Source organism: Manis javanica, chromosome 9 (assembly GCF_040802235.1).
Source record: "Manis javanica isolate MJ-LG chromosome 9, MJ_LKY, whole genome shotgun sequence".
NCBI classification, from domain to species: domain Eukaryota; kingdom Metazoa; phylum Chordata; class Mammalia; order Pholidota; family Manidae; genus Manis; species Manis javanica.
In genome coordinates this window covers 54052930-54075276 of record NC_133164.1, presented here as the reverse complement: position 1 = coordinate 54075276, position 22347 = coordinate 54052930, and the positions used below count along the sequence as shown (strand labels likewise).

The following is a 22347-nucleotide window of genomic DNA, read 5'->3' as shown; positions in this document are numbered from 1 at the left end:
GTTGTGAGAGGGGACTCAGGTACATGGGGCCCACCAATCATATCTCACACTATACCACTCAGAAGCTACTATTTTGATAGATCAGTTGCATGATCTGCTGAAGGCCACGTTATAGAACCAGCTTAGTGACAGTAACTGACAAGGACGGGGCCCCATTCTCCAGAATGCAATGTTCACATGGAATCACAGACTTTTATGTGGTACTGTTACAACAACAGGAAGAGTACCATGGTTCTGAGAACTAAGAGGTTGGAGCCTGAGTAATGCCATTTATTACCACTCTCAATGGCCCACTGGGGGAATTTTTTTCCATTCCCACAACTCTGGGATCTTCAGGGTTAGAAGTTATAGTTCCCCAAAGGGGCCTACCTTTTGCCAAAGGACTCAGCAGGAATTCCATTAAATATAAAGCTCTGGCTGCAAACTAGGCGTTTGGGTTCTTTGTGTTTGCTGTTCCAGGGAACAGCAGAAGAGGAATCATCACCTTTACAGGAGTAATTGATCCTCATCATCAGGAAAAAGCAGGGCTGCTATTATATGATGGAAGCAAGGAGGATGTATGTGGTTCCCAGGGGATATGCTTGAGTGCCTCTTGGTACACGCTGCCCAAACGTGATGGTAAATGAAAAGTGCTACGACCCTGGCTTGAGAAGGTCATGGTGTCCAGGGAGTCATGCTTCTCAGGGAGGAGGGTCTGGGTTATGACCCCAGGGAAGCCACTGGGGCCAGCAGACGTGCTGGTTGTAGACAAGAGAAATCAAGTAGGAATAGCAGAAGAGAGAGATGTTGAGTATCAGCTGTGTCCCTGGTAATGGATACAGTGCTGGGAGCTATAATTCATCACACTAAACTTACTTTGAATTTCTCCAGGAAGAAATGTTCTCTGGAATCCTAAAAGTTGCTCTCTAAATAGGTATAAAACAGATCTAAATCACGCAAGGGTAGACTGTGGCAGGTACAAAGATGAGCTGTCCAGATCCCCCTTCAAGGAACAACTTGTTGCCTCAGTTGTCAGCATGTATCTTCAAGCTGTTAGCTCCTACAGGGTTTGCCTCAAGTAGAGAAAGCTGTCTCATCCAAGGGCAGCCTACCTCCGGTGAGTGACTAAGGAGGGTATAGTGGTCTAGCCGCTGCAGCCCTGCCTGAAATAACCCTGGTGGGTCATAAATACTCCCAAGCTCCTTGTGGGGTTGGTCAGTGTTTCACTGTGCCTCTATTGGTTTGACTTCTTCCTCTGCCCAATCCTATATTCTCCCCATCTCTTTCATAGCTATTGACCCCTGATAAATACCCTGTATGCCAAACTCCATCTCAGAACCTTCCGAGAACCCAGCATTACTACCAACCTGCAACAGTTGCTTCTGGGAGTTGTCCAGGAAGGCAGGCAATAAAGATGGAATTTTGAAATTTGATCATTTGCCGCCCACCAGGTAAAGAGGACTGTATCACTAGTGAGCTCCTGACCCAGTGTGGTGACTCAGTTGCTCAGTCTCAGCAGTGGTGAATTGGGAGAGTATACTAGTTGAGCATGCATTAGCTAGAACGCTTTGTCAGTCATTGGAGGAGAATGAAGGAAACAGCAATTATATAAGGACTGATTTGCTAAGTGATTTGGAGCAAAACCCCCAGCATAATAGTTCAGAGGTATGAATCTCAAGTTAAAATCATAATTCAACCTTATTGTGAAGTTCAGAAAAATTCCTGGAGGCTCTAAGAAATTTCATCAGCTAGGACAATGTTACTGTCTTGAAATAATGCAACTGAAAGTAAAGAACTTTATTTTCCAAACATCCAGTAAATGTGAATTGACTCACCTTGAATAAAGAATTGCAGAACTCCTGCAATTTTAACTCCAGCAATTACTAGTTAGTGCTTGGCTTATCCAGATTTTATTTTCACTGGTGGAAGTGACCAACTGTCTCTTTGGTAAATACTAATGCCTTGGTGTTAGTGAGCAACTTCAGGCAGAAATCCTGAGGCCCCATCATTGTCCTCTGTGTTGAGCTGGACAGACCCTTGCCTTGTAAGTCCTCTGTGCACCCACCTCCTTGAGCCCAAGTTGAGCTGAGTGCTTTATGGATGCATCCTATTTTGACTCCTTGGTGCTAACGGACATGCTTTAGAAAATCTTGCCCACTTACCTCCATCAAAAGACTTTCCAGCTTAGATTTCATGATGCATTCTGTCATCAGCTTCTTGGAAACACTTCTGGGAAGCTTCAGCTTCACGAGGTGGCAGCTGTATTTACCCTGGGCTGAGTTTTGTTCCAAATAGTTGAAAGGAGCCCTGACTAAACTCATGAGTGTCTGTATTTACAGAGATAATGATGCAGTCAGGCAGGTAGAGTTCTGCTGCATGTATAGGACTCTCCACGGAACACATCTAAGTCGTGAGTCATTGCTCTTTACCCATAAAAACAGTTCTGCCAGAGCTGTGAGTAGGTAGGCAGGCTGAGAGAGGTAGGTCCTGGACAGCTGTTTTGGTTTTTTACTTACGTCTGTTTTATAATAAATATTGTTTTATTTCCTTGATTTTATGTAGCATTTCATACTTTCCAGACCTCTTTCAACTGTTATCTCATTTCATCCTCTTAATAGCCTTGCAAAATAAATAATCACCAACTCCTTTTAACATATGAAGAAATAAACTTTAAGTTCATCTAATAGGATGTTTAGAAAACTTTAATAAATATCTTTAAAAAACTTCTTACAGATTCGGTTGACTTAAATTATTTTTATATAGTTACATAAAATGTACAAATATGAAGATAAACATATATTCTTTATGCTTACATTCATTACATGACCACTACAAATCTAGTTAAATATAAATGACAAAAATTTCAATAGTAGTCAAGTTAACAACATTCATTTCATATGTTAGGTGTTTTTACTGAAACTAAATTGCCAATATGGGGCTTACTAGTAGACCCTCTACTTAAATTTTTTATACTTCACTTGTGAGCATGATTCCTTATCTTGGTTTGAGTCATTATGTTTACCTTAGTCAATATTCTCCCATTTTAACCTGACCTCATTTTAAACCATGGATCCATGATTTTGAAAGTCCGACCAATTGAAAGGTGTAAATCAAAATGCCACATTCAAATTTTTAAAAGTTTGTATTTAATAAACAGTCCTCATTGTTTCATATTTGTTATGACACTTTTGTTGATGAATGCTTGGGGATCAGTTACAAATGGACATGGGATTCTGTGAAACACCCACTCACGAAGTGATGATACCATCAACTTTGACTTTGGGATGATGCCTCCATTCTCCCACCATATTTCTCCACTTGACTTACCCTCTGTCTGCAAAGCCTTCTAACTCCTCCCCATTTATTAAAATCCATTCATCCCATAGGACCCCATTCTGACACTTCCTCTTCTGGTCAGAATCAGTACCTCCTGTCTCTCCCAGAGCTGACCCTCTGTTTACACTCTGCCTTAGGTTGCAGTTAGCAGATTCACATTTGGTGCCCACAGCGGGTGGAAAACTTTTGAGTGAGGTACCTTTTCATAATCTCATGATTCCTCAGATGAATGAAATGTCCTAGTTATAAAGGAAACCAAAATTAGGGGCCTTCCTAGGATATGTATTTGAGCTCCACAAGAGGTAGAACTCTCTCTATTGTTGCTTTCTGGCTTAATGGAAGTCCCCAGCATAGATTTGTTGACACAAAACATTAAATGTTCAGAGCTTGAGCATATTTAGGACACATCTAACCCAATTAACCTGATCCAAATCCCTTGCTTTATAGAAGGGGAAACCAAATCCTAGGGACGTTAAATGACTTGGCCCAAGGGAAGTTTATGCAGCTAAGTATTTGCGGTGCCAGCAGTGCATTCCGAGTCCAGTGTGTTCTACTACATCAGACAGCTTCCCTGCCTTCCCATCTTCACTGATCTCCATGAAGGCATTCAAAACAGTCTGCTCAGACCTCAAGGAAGAGGCTGATCCAAGAGTTCATCAGAAGTCCTTGAAAATTGATTTATATTGCCTGCTACTGTTTAACTTTATTTGCTTAAACAGTTCTATCTATATCACCAAAAAAACACAGTTTTGGGTCATATTTGACAGAGACAGGGCTAATTAAGGACAGAACTATAGTGTGACAGCATACAATAGGATGCAAAAGACAACCTGTGTGTTTGAATGAATGAATCAGTATCCACGTCCTAAATTCTATGACCTATAAATACAGACACTGATGAAACAATCTATGGGTTTTCAGACACAAATCGCAGACGGCCAAACCACACATCTGATTGCTACAGCAAGAGTACAGAGCTAATAGTTATGAGGTCTTCCCATTTTATCATCAGAACTTGTAAACAATAGCCCTTGGGCCAAATCTGGGACTTCTTTTTGTTAATGATGTTGTATTGGAACATGGTCTTACCGATTTGTTTGCAAATTATCTATGATTGCTTTTGTTCCGATAGAGTTGTTACAAAGACCATATTGACCCTCAGAACCTAAAATATTTAGTATCTGATCTTTTACAGAAAAATTGCTAGATTCTTGAACTCAAAGTGTTTCTTAACTTGAGGTTTGTAACTCCAATAGGTCCTCTGGACATACTTTTGGAATTTTACCAGAACTTTTCATATGTATGATAATCTGGAGGAAAAAATGGATATAGGCATGCTCCACATCATCTGAACGACTCTTCTAGAACCCCACCATAGGGCCTTGTGTTTTAGTGTTTGCCTTTAGATTTGGGTTTAAGATAGAATAGAAACATGAAGAGTTGGAAAGACCTCCCAGCAGGCTAGACAAAGTCCCTTTGGGAGCATCCAGGCCTGCGTTAACCACCTTGCCTATGACTTAGAGGTGTCTGCCTGTGAGTCAGGGAAACTCAGAGCCAGAGAAAATAGTCTTTCTCTACCCTCCAGACACATCTTGGCATAGCCAAATTCATTTTCCATGCCCCAAGGGAACAGGAGGGTAGTTATTTTTGCTGTATGGTAGAGCAAGAGAGGGTCCATATTAAACTCTGCAAGGGGTGTATTTTTCTTAGTTAATTCACCAATTAATGTCCCAGGGGTTTCCAAGGACCTAGGGAAATTAGTGTTATTTCGTCTGGATGGAGTGATGGTACCACTGTCCTCTAGAGAAATGCCTCTTACAGGCATGTATGAAGTTGGGCTTGATCATCCATTTAAAATGGTGTCTTGAGCTTTTTACAAATCTTTGGAGGTCTACAGCAATACAACTGCATTCATGAAGAAAGACAGGGGGATAAAAGCAGACAGGCTTTTAAAAGTTCATGGACTATGAAAAAAAGACTGGTTCAAGTGAGAACTTTCAAAGCAAGAAAGCAGAACTTGACTTACAAAGCTTGAAACCCACCGCAAGGCAAGGAAAATACTGATCTCACCAAAGTACGAACACTTTCATGATATTTCAAAACTGCTTAGAACAATTCAATTTTAGTCTTCACTGGTTAAGATTAAGTTTACAATTGCAACCTGGAGCAATACTTTTGAAAGAATTACAGCAGGAGGCGTAAAGACAATTCATACCACTAGAACCAGTAATTCTACTTCTAGGAATTTTTCTTAAGGAAATAATTTACAGAAACCAAGGGATATATAAACAAAAATGTTCACTGCTGCATTATTTTTCAGGTAAAAAACAAGGAAGCAATTTGTATAAAAAATATCAGTGCAAGGAGAATGTTTAGTGCTTTCTGCTTTATCAATACCATAAAATTCTTGAAGTGGATAATTATAAAGAACATGTAGAAATATGGAGAAATGTGCTATAGTTTAAGTAAAAATAACAGTAAACCAAATAGAATATTCCCTGTCATTGTGGCTTTGTAAATATTACATGTAGGAGGAAATGTCAAAGAAGGAAAACAATTTAATTGGATAGTGTGGTACTATGAGTGATATTTTAAGTATTTTCTTTAATGACGTGTTTTTTCAAAAAAGACTAAGGGTGGTCACAAATTAAAAAGCCAAAAGCTCAGTTAGGTACAAACACTAAGGAAACACCACATTTTATTTCTGACACAGATTTTCCATATAAGGGGAAAATAAAACAATTTATTCAAAACATCGTAAGGATTCTGTAAAGAATCTTGGGGTCAAAAGTCACAAGTCTCCCTTTTTCAAGGGAGCTGGTGGCACTGAGTACTTACCGTGTGGAAATGTCCATTAATCTTCAAACATCCTGTGTGGCAAGCACTATTCCTATTTTTCAGATGAGGTAAAAGGCGTAAAGAGTAGAGGTAATTTGCCCACAGTCACACAGATAATTAGGAGCAGCGCTGGGATTTAATCCAAGTTTGAGTCCAGGGCTACCGCAGCTGTCGAGCTGGAAGCCCTTTGTGACTTTACGCGTGTGGGAAGAGAGAACTTTTGGAATGAGTAGGTGCTTGTTCATCAGACAGACTCGAGTTTGGATTCTAGATTTTTGTATCCACCAGGATGATTCTGATGAAGGAAATAGACCTTGACTCACACTGGCACAGACGCTTAGGAGCTGTATTATCTCATTAACACGGAGTCCAGGGCTCGGCTGGCCGGGGGAATGGGGGGATTGGCAGCTCAGCGATGCCATCCCGGATCCTTGCTTGCTTTCCGCGTTGCTCCTGCCAACTTAGAGCGATCCTCGCTGGGAAAAGGATGCGTCCTATCGCCCGAGGAGGAAGAGAGAGTCCCTCCGGCAGGGGTGCTCTCCCAGGAGAGGGGAGTTTCCCCAGCAGGTTGCCCCCGGAAATGAGTTCCAGGAACCTTCCGCAGCGGCTGGGACCGGGGTCTGGGGGCAGGCGGACTGCTCTGCACTCGTGTGGAGGCGGGGCTGCCAGGAGTCTGTCCCGACGCTCACCGCACTCGTCTCTCAATTATTACTTGTTTTCCTTGCCTTCATCTGTAAGATGGCAGACCTGGAGGTTCCATGGGATGAGGGTTCGAAGTGCCTGGTCGGTGGGACAGTGAGGATCAGTTCTGGGTGTGTTACTTGGACCGGGAGAGTAGTGGTTGGAGAGGCGTGGGCTGTCTGAGGTGCCATTGGCCTGCTTGATTCTTTTTCCTTGCTATCCTTCACACTAGCAGGAGAAGAGTGATAATTTGGTAAAGAATGAGGTGCTAATACATGTTTTAAATATTATTTTCTCTCCATTTTTAAAAGCAGCTTTATTGAAATATTACTGATATACAAAAGTTGTACATATTTAAGGTGTACAACTTGATATTTTGATGTAAGTATACATTGAAAAACAATCACCTTATGTCACACACCTCACATAGTTACTATGTGTGTGAGAGATGATTTAAGACCTATCTTCCTCACAAATGTCAAGCACACTATACCATATTGCTAACTACTGCTGATCACATGCTGTATGTTACATCTCCAGAGCTTATTCAACTTTCATAACTGAATTCTTTCCCTCTTCTTCTCCCTGAGGCTTCACCCCCTTTTTCTATTGAATTTATACAGTTGGTAAGAAAAATGCATAAACCCAGAGTTTGAAGATGTTATGATATTCCATTGTTTCAAAAGCAGAAATTAGACTTCACAGAAAATATATAATTTTCAAGATCCATGCTAAATATGGAAATTTCTGCCATTCCTTGCCCAGCTAGTCTTTGTTAATGGTGTTACTCTTATACCATGTTCAGTTTATTCTTTAACATCAGAATTTCTTTTACTACATTAACATTAGTTTCCTATTTATACTAAGTGAAAAAAACAAACGAGTTTTTACAAATTGCAAAATTCACGGACCTAAACATCTATGGCCCTCCCCAACCCCGTCCTCTCCAGCAAAAGCAGGAAGTATCCTCTTTCTCTATTAAGCGTTCCTGCATGACCAGGGGCTCCAGAGGAACATCAGGTCAGTCCCTGACTGCTTCACATGCTGAAGTGTAGTCTGAGCGCCTCTCATCGACTCTGCCTGCCTCCCCCCAACCCTCTAGTGACATGTGTGTAACAGACAGAATAACCCCTGGAGGTCGACACAAAGATCTGTGTGAAAGCAAGAAAAAGAAAAGTGGTTTGCAATGCTTGTTAGCAAAAATGCATAATGATTCTCTCTCTTTCAGTCCTTCCTTCCTCTCCTTCAGAGTCATGTGGGTCTACCCCTGGATGCAATTTGTAGTTCTGTCAAATCAATCAGTGGGACTTCAGAAATCAGGCATGAAAGCAAGGTGTTTGAGTGATTGAGTGCATCAGCCCCCCTTTAAACCCCAGATACTGGTGTATTTTACCAGTGTATGTGGATGCAAAGACACTACTGAGTTTGGCATCTCCAGCTGAATGCCAGGAAGTATGTATGATACAGTTAGTTCTGTACTGAGGTTGTGCCCATTCTTCAGTCTTTACCCATTTATTACAACCTGAAAGTTCTGCAAACACATTAAAAACTACAAAATGTCAATGGATTAAAGGCAGTAGAGCTCAACCTGTAAGAATGTGGCTGCAGATTAATAAATCGTTGTGTTAAGTTATTTTTCCTAAAACAACAATATAATCCTTAATAAATGTTTTAAAAGGAAAATATTACTTAGGACTCTTTCACCCAATCACAACTTTCTTGTGTTTCCAGGTAGCATTGGCCATATGCCTACATTTTCAAAGTTATAATTATAATGCATATGTCATTATGAATGGCAGTGGGCTGTTGACATTCTTGAATTTCACATTCTCAACTTCATTTATTTGCCTGGGACTTCAAAGATCACGATAATTTGTAATTTTGCAGGGGTTTGATTTTGAAATGGCTGGGTTTCAAAGCTGGTGTATAAAAATGTAAGAAGCCACAGTCAGAGAACAAGTCCAGCCCACCACTGCTGGGAGCAGCATTTCAATATAGCTTTCGTGCTTGCATATGGAGCTTGCATGCAACGCTCATGAAATGATTTTTTGCAGGTTTTGGTAAATTTAGGTAAACACACTAATGATATGATAATGCAATCTAGAATTTCTTTTATTGGCAGAATTTATATTTTTGGGTTTATAAGCAAACACTGAGCTCATAGATTCATTAAGAGTCTTAAGGGTTACCTAACATTTTTAGTTACTGCATTTTAAAGGGGGAAATCGTATGCTACACTGGTTTTCACTGAACTAGGAATTTTCAAAAGTATTAGGCCATATTCCTCAAGAATATCAATAGTATACTATATTTACCTTTTCACATGATAGTCACATGGTGTTCAGTAGTCTATATAAAGATCATGTTAAATGACAACACAATATTCCAGGATCATTTACCAAACTATGTTCTATCACTCCATATTTAGGCTGTTTTCAATTTTGTGCTATTAAACATAGTGTTATAATTATAAATTTTGTGTCTACTTTTGAAATATTTTCTTGACATAAATTCCTAGGGGTGGTAAAAAGAGATATTTTTATGACTCAATGTGTATTATTGTACTGCTTTGCAAAAGACTTATGTAAATTTACAATTTGACCATCTATATATTAATGCCTCTTGAGTTATGCAAAATAGATGATATCCTACATGATTATTAATGTTTTCTCCTAGATAAATGGGTATAAAATGGTTCACTATTATTGTTTTACATTCTAATGCTTTGATTTGTGCCCCATGTTGAACATTGTAAATATATTTAGAATTCAAAGTTTCCTCTTAAGTGACATAGTTGTTCATATCTTTTGCTGGGTTTCATTTAGGGGATCATTCTGACTTTATTGTTGAAAGATGTGGAAAGAGAATTTGAATCCCCACACTGCTGTGTATTGGCTGTGTAACCTTGGGCAAGTTAATCTCCCTGGCCCCTGTTACCTCATCTGTTAAGTTGGCACAAAGATGTGCCTCTCACAGTGTTGGTAAGAGGATTAACCAGGCTGGCACAGGTAAAGAAGTACTGAGCATACATACATATAAAAAATGGTTCAAGACAAAATAGCAGCAGACTCAGAGACTCCAAGAAGGAACTAGTGGTTACCAAAGGGGAGGGGTATGGGAGGATGGGTGGGGAGGGAGGGAGAAGGGGACTGAGAGGTATTATGTTTAGTACACATGGTGTGGGGGGTCACGGGGAAAACAGTGTAACACAGAGAAGGCAAACAGTGAATCTGTGACGTCTTACTACACTGGTGGACAGGGACTGCATTGGGGTGTGGGGGGGACTTGATAATATGGGTAAATGTAGTAACCACATTTTTTTTTTTCATGTGAAACCTTCAAAAGACTGTATATCAATAATACCTTAATAAAAAATCTTTAAAAAAATGGCTCAAGAGGTTGTAGTCACATGGTATGGTTTTGGTTGTTTGGTTGGTTTTTAATCACAGCCTGAACTTCCCAGTGCTCTCAGGATAAGACCTCCTTGGTCTCTTATCTCTGTCCTCATTCTACAAATCTGCCCTTCACACAAGTGTCCTGCTGTTTCTGAATTCTGTCCAAGCCTTCCTACAAGTAGTTCCTCCCCTCAAGACCCTTCCAAATTCATGTAGAGAACTCCTATTCATCCTTCAAAACGGCCTCTGGAAGTTTTCCTGACCCTCCAGTCTAACTTTACTCCTCTTCCTCCCATGGAGCCCTGTGCCTGTCTCTATCACAGCATTACTACACTATTCTCTATTGTCAATTTACTTGTATTTTTCCTCAAGTAGACTCTAAGACCCACATGAGTAAAAACCATGTTTTATTGAGCTTTACAGCCTCACTCACAGCAAAACGCTTGGCATGTGGAAAGTGCTCAATAACTATTTGTTGAATATATGAGCCAATACCTACATTACTCATCTGGTGTGAATCCAAATGTTTCATAAAGGAAAGAAAAATCACTTTCACAAAGCAAATATTTGCCATCACTGGGATAGGTCGGGTTAGGGCCGCGTAGTGGGAGAAAGAGGTTCATTTTCTGAGAGACAGCTCTCTAGACGAGTGCATTGTGGAATCACAAAATATATACGGTTTCTCCCTAAACTGCAATCCCCAGTCATGGCTCTGAAGGATACCCTCTAACCTCAAAGGACAGGGGATTGCTGTAGGCTATTGAGTTCAAGAGTGGATGATGCAAACCCAGAAGTGGAAGCCCAAAATTATGATGGGCCGTGGCTGTATTGGCGGAAGTGATTAATCTCCTAAGATGAGTATTTTGAAAGTGACAACATCTTTTTGGATGATTAGGCTCTGATCTAATTGTCTGAAAAATAAAAATAGGTACATGTTTTGGCACATCTCTTTAGTGCTAAGAAATACACACGGAAGGAGTATAGGTAGAGTCTGGTCTGGGAAACCTTGGAATACGTAAAACCTGAGTTAGGTTTGAAAGCAACGGATGAGTGGAGAGTAAGCTTCTGTAGCAGGAGGAAGAAGAAAAGCAAGATACGAGGTGTGGCAATAGCAGGGAGGAGTCCTGGGTGGAGCCGAGGAAGCGAGGGCAGGGGCAGGGACAGGGGCTTGCGGGGGCGCTCCAGGGACCCCCCTCCGGGACAGGTGGTGCGCCTGCGCGAGCACAGGAGGGGCAGCCAGAGGCTCGCGGTCCAGTGTCAGGTGCCCTAGAAGCAAAGCCTGGGAGGCGGGTCGGGTACATGTGATTTACTAAAGAGACGTTCTCAGGAAAAATAGGCCAGGGCGCGAAGGGAAGTAGGACGGGAGAGGGGAGAGAACCCAGCATAAAGGTCTCGGGGAGGGGTAAGCCCCAGCCCGACTGCTGGGATTGGGCTGGTATCTTCATAAGCTATCTTGCGGCAACGGGGCTGGCCTTCTGTGCCCCTGTAGCTGCCCATCACTGACTGGCAGCCCCCGGCCCCGGGGGTGGTGTGCCTATTTCTCTGGTGAGGTGCTCTGGGCAGCCAAGGGCACAGCCCCAGAGAAGGGCATCAGCCGCCCAAAGCCCGGCAGTTCGGTGGTGGGGGCTCCACACTGCAGGGCAATCGGAGCCAGTCCCGCGTCTCTGCTGTATCACAGCCGCAGCCGATGGATTTTCTGCCTCCCCAACTTCACGGACCTGGATCCTTCCTCCTTTACTAAGAGTAGCTCAGCGCCTCTCCGTACAGTCGTGGTCTCATCAGTGTGGGAGAGTAATTTCGTCAGACATCCGAACGTGCTTCACCTGTGCCTCTTTTGCGGCTCTTTTCCCCTTACGGGGGTCATTTCACTCACGGTGTGTGGGTTCCAGCTCACCTACCAGGCCGTCAGCTTCCCCGCGTAAGGAGGCATGTCTCTCTCAGCCCTGCACTGTATTGGCCTGAGCACGGTGCCCGGCACCGGGGGCTCCCAGTGAATGTGTGTAGGATGAGCCCTGAGAGGAGGTTAGCTGCTCTTGACCAAACTGGGGAGGAACTTGTGCTGTGTCACTCAGTGCCCTTGGCTTATCATCATGCGGTAGCTCTGCAAAGTCCTTGTAACCCATCCCCAGCCCTGAGCAGTAACACAATCTTTTAAATGTGCTTTTGCTTATGTGCTATGAGCATGACCAACATAGTAGGGAAATTACAGTAACTGGGGAATTGCAAAAATGCTTTAGAGGACGCTTTCGGAAGCTTGATTTTGAGTTACCCCGTGTCCGGTGTCACAGTGAAGCTGGGCCTGCGAATTGAGTACTGAAGAGCGGGATTTGACATGCCCATGAGTACCTGTCTGCCATACCGCAATTCTAGGCCTGCCTTCTGGATTTTGTTTTGTGAGTTCCTTATAGGAAGGCCTGCTGATGGCTTTCCAGCAGCAAAGATTAGTCAGATGCTGTGGAGATTGCTCCTCTGAGCCATCTTACTGGTGTCCTTCAAGGTCCCCTGGTGGTGTCTTGGCACTGAAGGAGACTGCGGGACAGGAGGTGTGGGGCTTCTCAAGGCAGCACAGGGGGCAGCCACACCACCTGTGCACTCCAGCTTGTTTGGGGTTTGGGCGGAGGATGGAGAGTGGTGGCACTGGAAAGGAGCCTTTATTCTGGCAGAAGGGCAGCATTTTCTGTACACATTCTCTGGGAACAACATCCAGGATGGTATATGTGTCAAAACACTATGCAACCTGATACATCCTGGGCAAGAGGGATTCATGACTTACCATGTGTATTTTAATCAAGTCCAATTTCCTCAAAAATGTTATTGCAGAGGTGGGGAACAGTCCGCACAGCCTGTGTTGCTAAGTCTTAAAGCAATGACCTCTCCATAACCCGCACCATCCAGACTTCAAACATGTCACTTCCACAATTAAATGAAATGAAATGGTCCAAAACAAACAAAAAACAGTGAATTCTGACTTGTTTTTCTAGACTTGGGGATCTGCATGCATGGGGGTTTTTCCTTGAGCCAAACTTCTGGCTGGCTGAGATCATCCCCCACAGTGACTAGGGTGCCCATTTGGGGTGGCTGCTATTTGGGGTGATGGGAATACTTAACTCTGGAAATGCTGACCAGGTCATGGTTAAGGCCCTGTCTCAATTATTGGCGGCAGGATCTTTCTGGGCTTCAGTCTCTGTGCTTCCCAGACCCTTCATTCCACCTGCTGCAGGATGCAATCAACCTGCGGCCAGAGGGACCCAGGTGACACCACCCTGAAGTGCTGAAGGAGAGAGAGCACTGTCTTTCTTCTCTCTTTTGCACCCTAGACATTGGTAACTTCTTGTCCTTCTCCAGTGCCACTACTACTTTCTATCTTCAGTCTGGGTAAACTAAGAAAAATTTAAAATTATTCCATTTGTTAAGAATGTAAATATTGGCTCTACCGATATTTCTTGATGGGCACTTTTTAATTTTGTCTCCGTTGGCTCCCTTAGAGTTGCCTGGACATATGATCCTTATGAATAAAACATTGAGGCCAAATGTTTTAGGGTGACAACTTGATCTGAATGTCACTGGAGAGTGGCGTAGAGTACAGATCAGGTCCTGGAGGTGGTTCTCTCCCAGAGAAAGACTGAGGATCCGCTGGGGTGTAGTGGAAGGGATCCTCCACCTGCAGTCTGAAAACTTCCTTCACAGTCTGACACTAACAAGGTACTCCGTCACAATTTACTTCATTTCAGTTTCTTTGTAAAATGGTGCGAACTGTAGTATTACTGTTGATAATTTTGCTGTCTCTTTCTGGGGGAGGAGTATGCATCCTTGTTCCATGGTGCCAGGTGTGGCCATGTGAAGAACTATATACCTGCCTGCTTCTTTGACATTAGGCTTGGCCGTGAGATTTGCCTTGGTTGGCAAAAGTGAGTATGAGTAGTTGCATCACTATTGTAGTGATACGTTTAGAGTTTTTGTGATGAATTAATAAAAAAAAGGAAAAAGAACCATTGTGTAGCTGCCATCTCTCTTTTTCTCTGTCACTGGGTCCTGAAATGAAGAAGGCATGGAGAAGGGCTATAGCTGACCCATAGTGCATGTGTGACATGAGTGAGAAATAAACCTTGGTGTGGTAAACGCTGAAATATTCTGGTTGTTTGTTACTGGGTATGACTTAGCCTCAACTGATTAATACAATTGAAAATAATAAGATCTACCTGTTGGGTTCCTTGTGAGAATTACAGGAGAATTACCTTAAGAATATACTGCAAGCTTGTAAGATGCCAGGCACTGTTTTCTAGATATAAGTACCACAAAGTTGCGTAAGGCATGGAGCTCATCCTCCAAAGAGCTAATAGTTAGGAGAGGACCCAGAGATTTCTAAAAATTATGTCAGTAACAATGTGTAGTAGACCTATGGCATTTGGAAGGGATTTGCCTGGGCCATTATAAATTCTCAAATTCTAGAAAATTCTTTCACATATGACTTTCCTTAGAAAACGCTTGAAGAACAAGAAGTTGAAAACAGCAAAACTACCTCATGGCCTGGACCCCCAGCAGCTGCCCCAGAGCTCTCACTAGTTGAGTCGCTCCCTTTTTGCACCTAAGCCTTATAAGGTCAAAACACCGTATTCAAACACGTATCATGTGAAAATATTTTATTTCAACAGCCTGTGGTTGCTTGTTAGTAGTCAAAACCACAAATGTGAATTTCCCAAGAACTAAGGGCACTTGGTTTATAACATGGCAGCACTTGACACTAACTGTGGTTCATGGATACCTGATTAATGGCTGCTCTAAGGTTGCAGATGGGGTTTCCTAGTAAAATTCAAAGACATTCCCAATGTGCTTCTGTTAATCCCAGGTGGTTCAGTTGTCAGAAAAGAAATCCACTCAAACCAGTGGCTCTCAGCCAGGTGGCCTCAATGAGCTATGGATGAGGATTGTGTGGCCCATGGGATACCCCCTTCAGAGTAGGGACAGGGCAGGCTCTTGGAGGTGTTGTGGGTATGGAAAAATTTCTTGATTTTCTTCTCCAGGTAATGCAACTAATCAAATCTCTGTGGACTCAAGAAGAGGGTTTTGCACTATTGTGAGCCCATTATGGGGTTGCACATCTCTGAGTGTCCCACTTCCCAGAAGCCTGACACACTAAGTGGCTCCCCTCTCACCCTCACTTGCTTCCAATGCAAAAAAAAAAAAAAAAAAAGTCAAGAATAGCAACACTTTGAGCTTATGATTGCGCGTATACTTTAAGTTATGTGGGGACCAAAGTCCACCATTGCCCTTCTACAGCACTGGACCAGAAGCCACTAGAATGAAAGTTTATGATGGGCTCTGCTATGCGGGATTAGGCAAGCCATTTCCTCTTATGGGGCCTCAGGTTGCTCCTCTGTGAAATGGGGTTAACACCCATTGCCAGGGACACAGTGAAATGGTATTGTGCAAAACCCCTTGACAATTTCCTCATGATGTAAAATATCAAAGCGGTGTAGGATTTCCAGGATTTCATAAACTGGAAGGTATAGTAAAAACCACCTAGTCTAAGCCCTTAATTGTAAAGATTATGAAATCGAGGCTCAAAGAGATAATTATTATTGCTGTGGACATAAATAATGATTCTCATAATGCTGTGGTTTGTTCTGGTCTGACCTTTCTACCTTCTACAAGGCATTTGTTTTCTTAGCTGGGATGGTCAGGATCCCCAGCCTGTCCCCTTCCTCCTCCTCTTAAGGATTGTCTTGATTCTCCTGGGGCCACTTGTTGGACCCCCTATGCAGTGAGGTGTGTGTGGTTTCCCCTAATCAGGAAATCTGGGGCAAGCCAGCTGTTCTTCTAGGGGAAGACCTGCCAATTGTGGGCATTCAAACTCCTAAGGCAGGAGGAGTCCAAAGCCACAGATCTGAGGGAGGATTCAGTCATGCAGCCGAAAAAAGGCAGAGCACACAGGCGTGTGGGCCCTGTGGCCAGGTTTTCTGGGATGTGTAGTTTGGCAAAGCTGAGTCTGGGTTGCCCAGTGAACAGCTTTTGATCTAATGCCATGGTTGTTTTTGAACTCGGAGTGCAGTGCCTTTAATCACTCTTGGCTCTGATTTCCCAGGTTAATTTCCTGACATCTAAGGAGCTTTGTTTAGTGTATGTAACTTCCTGCTTTTTATGTCAGAGCCTGTGAACTAACAGAGTCAGGGAATGAGCCAAGTAACCTGGGGGTGGGGGCAAGCGTTTGATAGACTCCTCTCCAGTTTTATGTTCCTTAGTCATCCACTAGCCTGAGTCACTTTTTCCCCACTAGATATTAACACAATAGAAGGCTCTTAGGTAAAATGTTAAGGGTGGGTAGGGAAGGGACAGGAGGGACTATGGAGGGAGCCTGTCATTGCCAGAGTGAAGTGCTAGAGAGGTTTTGCCCTGGCCTTGTGACTTTGCACTGGTGTCCAGATGCCTTTGGGGTGTAGTCACTGAGCATTCTTGTCCTGGGTCCCCACCACCCAACTTTGTCCATCATTCAAAGGAGTTTGGCAACCCGGGACCAATGAGACAGAGCCAGTGACTTTCAACCCTACTTGTCTACCCCTCTGTCACCCTATGCCTTCCCCAAAGAGAACCTCATCACCAGCTCTTCATTTGCATTCCCTTTGTTGGTCTGACAGCACCACTTTATCAGCGTTTGCTCAGCTAGTTGTTTGTCCTTTATGTGTGTGAGCACCAGGGTTTCTAGAAACTTCTGGCCAGCTGGGCTGTGCCTCTTTGACTTAGTGCATATGGTGCCCTGAGCAGACAGGAGCTTAATAAGTGTTTTTTTACTGTGGCAGATGTTGCAACATTTACCCTCTCCAGGGCTGTGTGGGGCTCCATTAACATTTCAGACACCCACACTGCAAGTGTGAAGTAGTTAAGTTTGGGACCCAAATCTAAACAAACAAACAAAACACGATTCCTTTTACTTTGTAAGGGCTGAATTCATTGGCTGAGGAGATATAGATATGTACAGGGAAGCCTTCTTGCCACTAAGAAATAATTCAGAGACTAGTCCATGGGAAGGCCATCAGCCCACTCATGCCTGGGCCCATGTGGGCTGGTTTGCTTTTTGTTTCTATAACCCACAGCATCCTTGACATCTAGTGGGTGCTCAGTAAGCAATTGCTGAATGAGTGACTGCAACCATTTACACCCCGGCATCTCCCATATGAGCAAATTGACCTGCACAGAAGCTGTGGGGGTACTGGAACAAGGAAAACTGTCTGCTGCTTCCCAAACTGCTACGTCTGCTTAATTGACTTGTTTGTACTGTGTGTCTGGAGTGGACCTCTAACTGCTTCAAAGGCCACTGAGACTGAGTCTGAGGGCCCTCCTATCTCAGGATACTCCTCAGAACTCCACGACTTGGGGAGAAGAGAGCCCAGGAGTGAGCCAGCAGTCCTGCTGCCATGTTTGTGGCCATGAGGAAGCCTTTGTTGGGAATCAGCAGGAATTCCCTTCAGACTTGACTGGGCCTCAGTAATCTGAACATCCAGAGATATTTGGCCAGAGACATACACTGCCGAAGGCAATGATCTTTGGCTGTGGCTCAGGTTGCTTCCAGGGGAAGTTGCCCAGGGGGCACTATGGCATGTGGGTCTGGCTTGAGCAGAGCTCAGGGTTTCCCATCAGGAAGGTTCACCTTGGGTAAATTTACCCTCCCATGAGTTACAAACAAGCAAACAGTGAAATTCTTACTCAGAAACAAAATAACTCAAAAGAAAATAATTTCTTTGTTCAGGAATTCCCACAGCCTCTTTAACTCTTTGCCTGTCTCCTTTCTTCCTTTCTCTGTCTCTGTTTCTGTCTCTTTGCTCTTCTCAGTTTGTCTCTGTTTCACACATACACACACACACACACACACACACACACACACACACACACACACACACACAGGTTATTTTTTTCTCCAGTTTTCATCATCAGCAAACTTGTAGGCACTGCTCTGAAGCCCAGATAAATCCTGGGTGGAGAAAATAGCAGTGTTGAAGTTACACTGACTCGTATTTCAAAGGACTGATTCAGAATTGTCCATAGCCTCAGAGGCAAGTGCCAAAGAAAGGCAGAGGAGCCATTTGGATCCCCAGTGGGACAAAGCAGTTGAAACAGAGGGGATGGTGGTGTCACTGGCGTGGGGCCCAGCAACTGTCATCACAGAGACAGCGAATCTCATGGGAGCAACTCTGGATACAGGTGGCTGCTGCTCCGGCTCAGGGCCAGTCTCCTTTCTTGTGCCCTGGCCTGTGGTGAACTAGGGTTCTGGGAGGGAGGCATGGACTGTAAACTCCAGCCCTGGCCCAAGTTAAGAGGTAGGGCCAAAGAAGGAAGAGAGAGGGAGAGAAATGTCTGTGGAGAAATGCCAGGGATGGGAGTCCAATCCTAGAACTTTAAAGCAAGATGCTTTAAAGGCATTTGTTTTCTTAGCAGGGAAGCCCTCCCTGCTCCTCACGCAGTTACCAGCTCCCAGCTGTCAAGATGCCTTTCTTTTCAGGAAGTCTAAAGGCAAGATGCTTTAAAGTCTTTAAGTCAGGATTTCCTATACGGGAAGAAGAAAAATTGTTGATACCACCGAGGTAGGTAATGCCCTGATTTCTACTTTGACATGCTTTTTTAAAATTCCTTCTTATTTCCTCTGCCAGTCAGCTACTTCCCCAGGCCTTGCACAGGAAAAATGAGAACAAGTGTAATTGCTATGAGCGTCTTAAAAGGAAAGTGCTATATAAATGCAGAGTATTTTTATATGTGCATATAAAACTTATCCTCTCTGGCTAGAAGTTTCTTATTCATGGAGCTAAATGAAACAGGTTTATTTGGAATAGCAGTGATCCCAAAGGACCTGAGTCGTGCAAAAAGCTTGTGTTTTGGGAAATATCAGTCAATATTAGAAACTGTTTCTAATGTTAATTTTTACTCTTATCTTAATTTCTACCTTATTCTTTTTGTTTTACTTTAATGAGGTTCCTGGAACACATTCACATGAGGCTTTTCTACACAGAGCATAACGTGGTATGCTGGTCAATGTTTTTAGCAGCAAGGAAGGGGTGGTCCTGATTGGCTGGCTGTGCCCGTTTTCACCATGTAAATGCTCCTCACCATGGCCAGTTTCGGCCTGTCTACACAGCTGATGTTGAGCTGGGGAGATGCACATATAGGGCACCACCATGTGATTTTTCTGCCATCTGGATAGAATAGATGGAAATGACCTCAAATGCACAGATAATAGTAAAGTGTGGTAAGTGGAAGTGATGACTTTTGAAAGTATGTTTGTTTTTAAGATTATTCAATTGTAAGGTTTTATAATTTGATTTTTAATGATGGCTGCATTAACAAGTGGCTTGCAAAATTTCAGAAAATTCAGCAGTTAGCTTTCTGAGGCTGGAATGAGCTGGCCCGTTGCACTGCTGTGCTGGTGTGCTGAGGTGTTGAGCCTGATATGGTGTTGACTCTGAGGACCCTGAAGCCTCTGGCTCACTCGGCCAAGCAGCTGTTGGGTGTTTCCACTTGGATGTCAACAGTGAAGAGAAGTAGAGGATTATGAAAATTAATTACTTGTTTCCTCACTAGTATCTTTTTTCTGACTTTATTCAAGTTCAAAATTGTGAAGTCACCCTCTTTCCTCCTTCTCTCTCAGTCTTTGTATTTGTTAGCCAACTATTTTCAAGTCTGCCTTCACAACATCTCTTCCAGCATTGGCATCAAACTTGGGTGCATACTGGAATCTCCTGGGGGGGGGGACTCTAAACACATACTGATGTCTGGGTTCCCCTCTTGGAAGTCCTGACTTGGTTGGCCTTGGGTATAGCTGGGTATTGTGGTTTTGAAAAGCCCCTCAAGATGACAACTCCATGTCATCAAGTAATGTGGTTTGAAGTGTGCCAACGCTCAGCCAGGGCCGAGAGTCACTGTCCTCTCCATTCTTGCTGTGGTATAGCCCCTTCTAACACAGTACAATGGAAACATGGGCTTGGAAGTCCAGCAGACCTGGGAGTGAGTCTAGGCTTTGCCACCTACAAGGGCGTGTTTCTTAAATCTCGGAGCTTCATTTTCGCCAAACTGTAGTGTGGGAACAATAACCCCAGTTGCATACAGTTATGTAAAACTGCATTAGCTCAGTGCTTGACTTAATGAAAACCAGACTCCTCATTTGTTTTTCAGTGGTCTCCTAACTGATCTTGTCTCTGATTTCTCCTGAGCCTATATATCTCAGATACTAGTGCTAAAATGATCATTCCCAAAAGTCCAACTTCTGTTGAAAAACCTTGAATGGCTCCCCATTAGCTTCTCTGCCTCCTTCTCAAGGCCCTGAAGGGTCACACTCTTCTGGCCTCACCTCCCGCCAAGAAGGAGGAACAGCTCTCTCAGGTCTGTGAAGCCACCTCGTGCTTTCCCTCCTGGGAATCCCTCCCTGCTCCTCATGCAGTTACCAGCGCCCAGCTTTCAAGAAGCCTTTCTTTTCAGGAAGACTAATGGACGTCCTCTTCCCTGGGCTCCCTTATCCCGGTTCTCTTTATCTCTGGTTTGGACCTTTTGTGTTCCCCTCATTGCGTTAGGCACTTACATTTCATGTCCTCAGACTGAAAATTCTTAGATGAGTGGGGCTGTCTTTACCCACAGCCCTGGCTGTCCCTGGGATGTGGTCAAGGAGGGTGGCTAGTGAAGCACGGTGACAACCAGCCTTGTAACTCCGAGCTGCTGTTTTCTGGAGCTGCTCAGACTGGAGGGAGCAGGAAGTGGCTAAGGAATCCCAAGGTCCCAGTGGCTGCCATGGCAGCCCCTCTTCCCCACCTGGTGTCCCAAATCTGCCCCAGTGTCAGTTCTGCACCTAACTGCCTCTCGTTGCTCCTGTACATTCAGAGTGATCATCCCTGGGCCTGAGCTCGTGAGGAGAGCAGCTCTCCCCAGGGTGCTGCACACCCAAGCACTCAACAGCAGGGAGATGCTGAGGGAGACCGGGGTCCTCGCTGCCCTGCCCCTGGTCTTCACTGTGAGTGGCCCCAGGATCAGCACCTCAGACAGGGAGAGGCCTTGCCGTGTGCCAGTCACTCGCCTCCCTGAACAGCATGTCCAGCACCCCCCACAATAGAAGAAGCAATTGATTTAAAAGTTGTGCCTAAAAAAAAGCCTTTACTAGGCTGTTTATCCTATTACTACACGGTAAACATTTTGGATGAGCAGGGCCTAACTTCTCAGTCTCTTGTGTTTTAGCCTCTTGTGTTCGATTTCCTAGCTCAGCACTGTCATCACTGGCTCAGTTGGCCGAGGTGGAAAGCTCAGAATCCGCTTTGACTCCCTTTCTGTCTTACCTCCAATTCTAATTAGCCACCAGGTGCTGTTGACTTCATTTTCCAAAGGCCGCATGCCCGACTCACCTCTCCATTTCACCACAATTAACTGATTTTAGTTGGTCTGTGGTGTGAGCCTCTGGCCTTTGCTCTCCATGTCCCACTTTACTTGCTGCCTGACATCTTCCCAAAGCCTGATAAATGGCACCCATGCTGAAAACCCTGTTTCACCCAGAGAATTAAGTCTAGGCCCTATAGGGTGGCACACATGCTGTCACATCTGACCCCAATCATGCTCTCCTGATTTCTTCTCAGTTAACCTGTGTCCAGACACACCATACTTTTCAGGGGGCTTTCATGACTCCAGACCTTTGTAGCTGCTGCTCCGTCTGCATGGAATGCCTTCTTCTCCTTTCTCACCTGAACATCCCAACTCACCTGCTAAGGCATGGCCGGGGAGGGGGGGTCTCCTCTACACAATCTTCGTTGACTCCTTCTGACAAAATTAATTATTCTTCTTTGTGTACCCAGGGCCCTTGGAACAAACCTTATTCAGCACTTGCTGCATTATTTTAATGATTTGTTTTTATATCTGCCCTCATTCAATTGTGTCTTAGTCATCCTGGTATTCGCCAGTAGCCCCATGGGGGAGAAGCTCCACAGATGTTTGTGGAATAAACAAGTGCGTTTCCTGTCTCATGTTGCACATGCTCTCTCTTGTCCTCCTCTGTGAGAGATATACCAATAGTCCAGTGAGATCAAACAATAATACTTACAAGCTCTAAAAGTTGTGTTGTATGCCTAGAAAAATGTTCCTCCTAGATCCCATGTGGCAA

At 43.9% G+C, this 22347-nt stretch overlaps 1 long non-coding RNA gene across 2 annotated transcripts in view; it reads left to right on the top strand.

Moving 5' to 3' along the window:
- Positions 1 to 18693: 18693 nt before the first annotated feature.
- Positions 18694 to 22347, top strand: part of LOC118969039 (uncharacterized) — a 98004-nt gene continuing 94350 nt past the window's right edge. For both annotated transcript variants that reach the window (XR_005056927.2, XR_005056928.2), the window contains exon 1: positions 18694 to 18802. This is a non-coding gene — a long non-coding RNA (uncharacterized lncRNA). The remainder of the gene's footprint in view (positions 18803 to 22347) is intronic.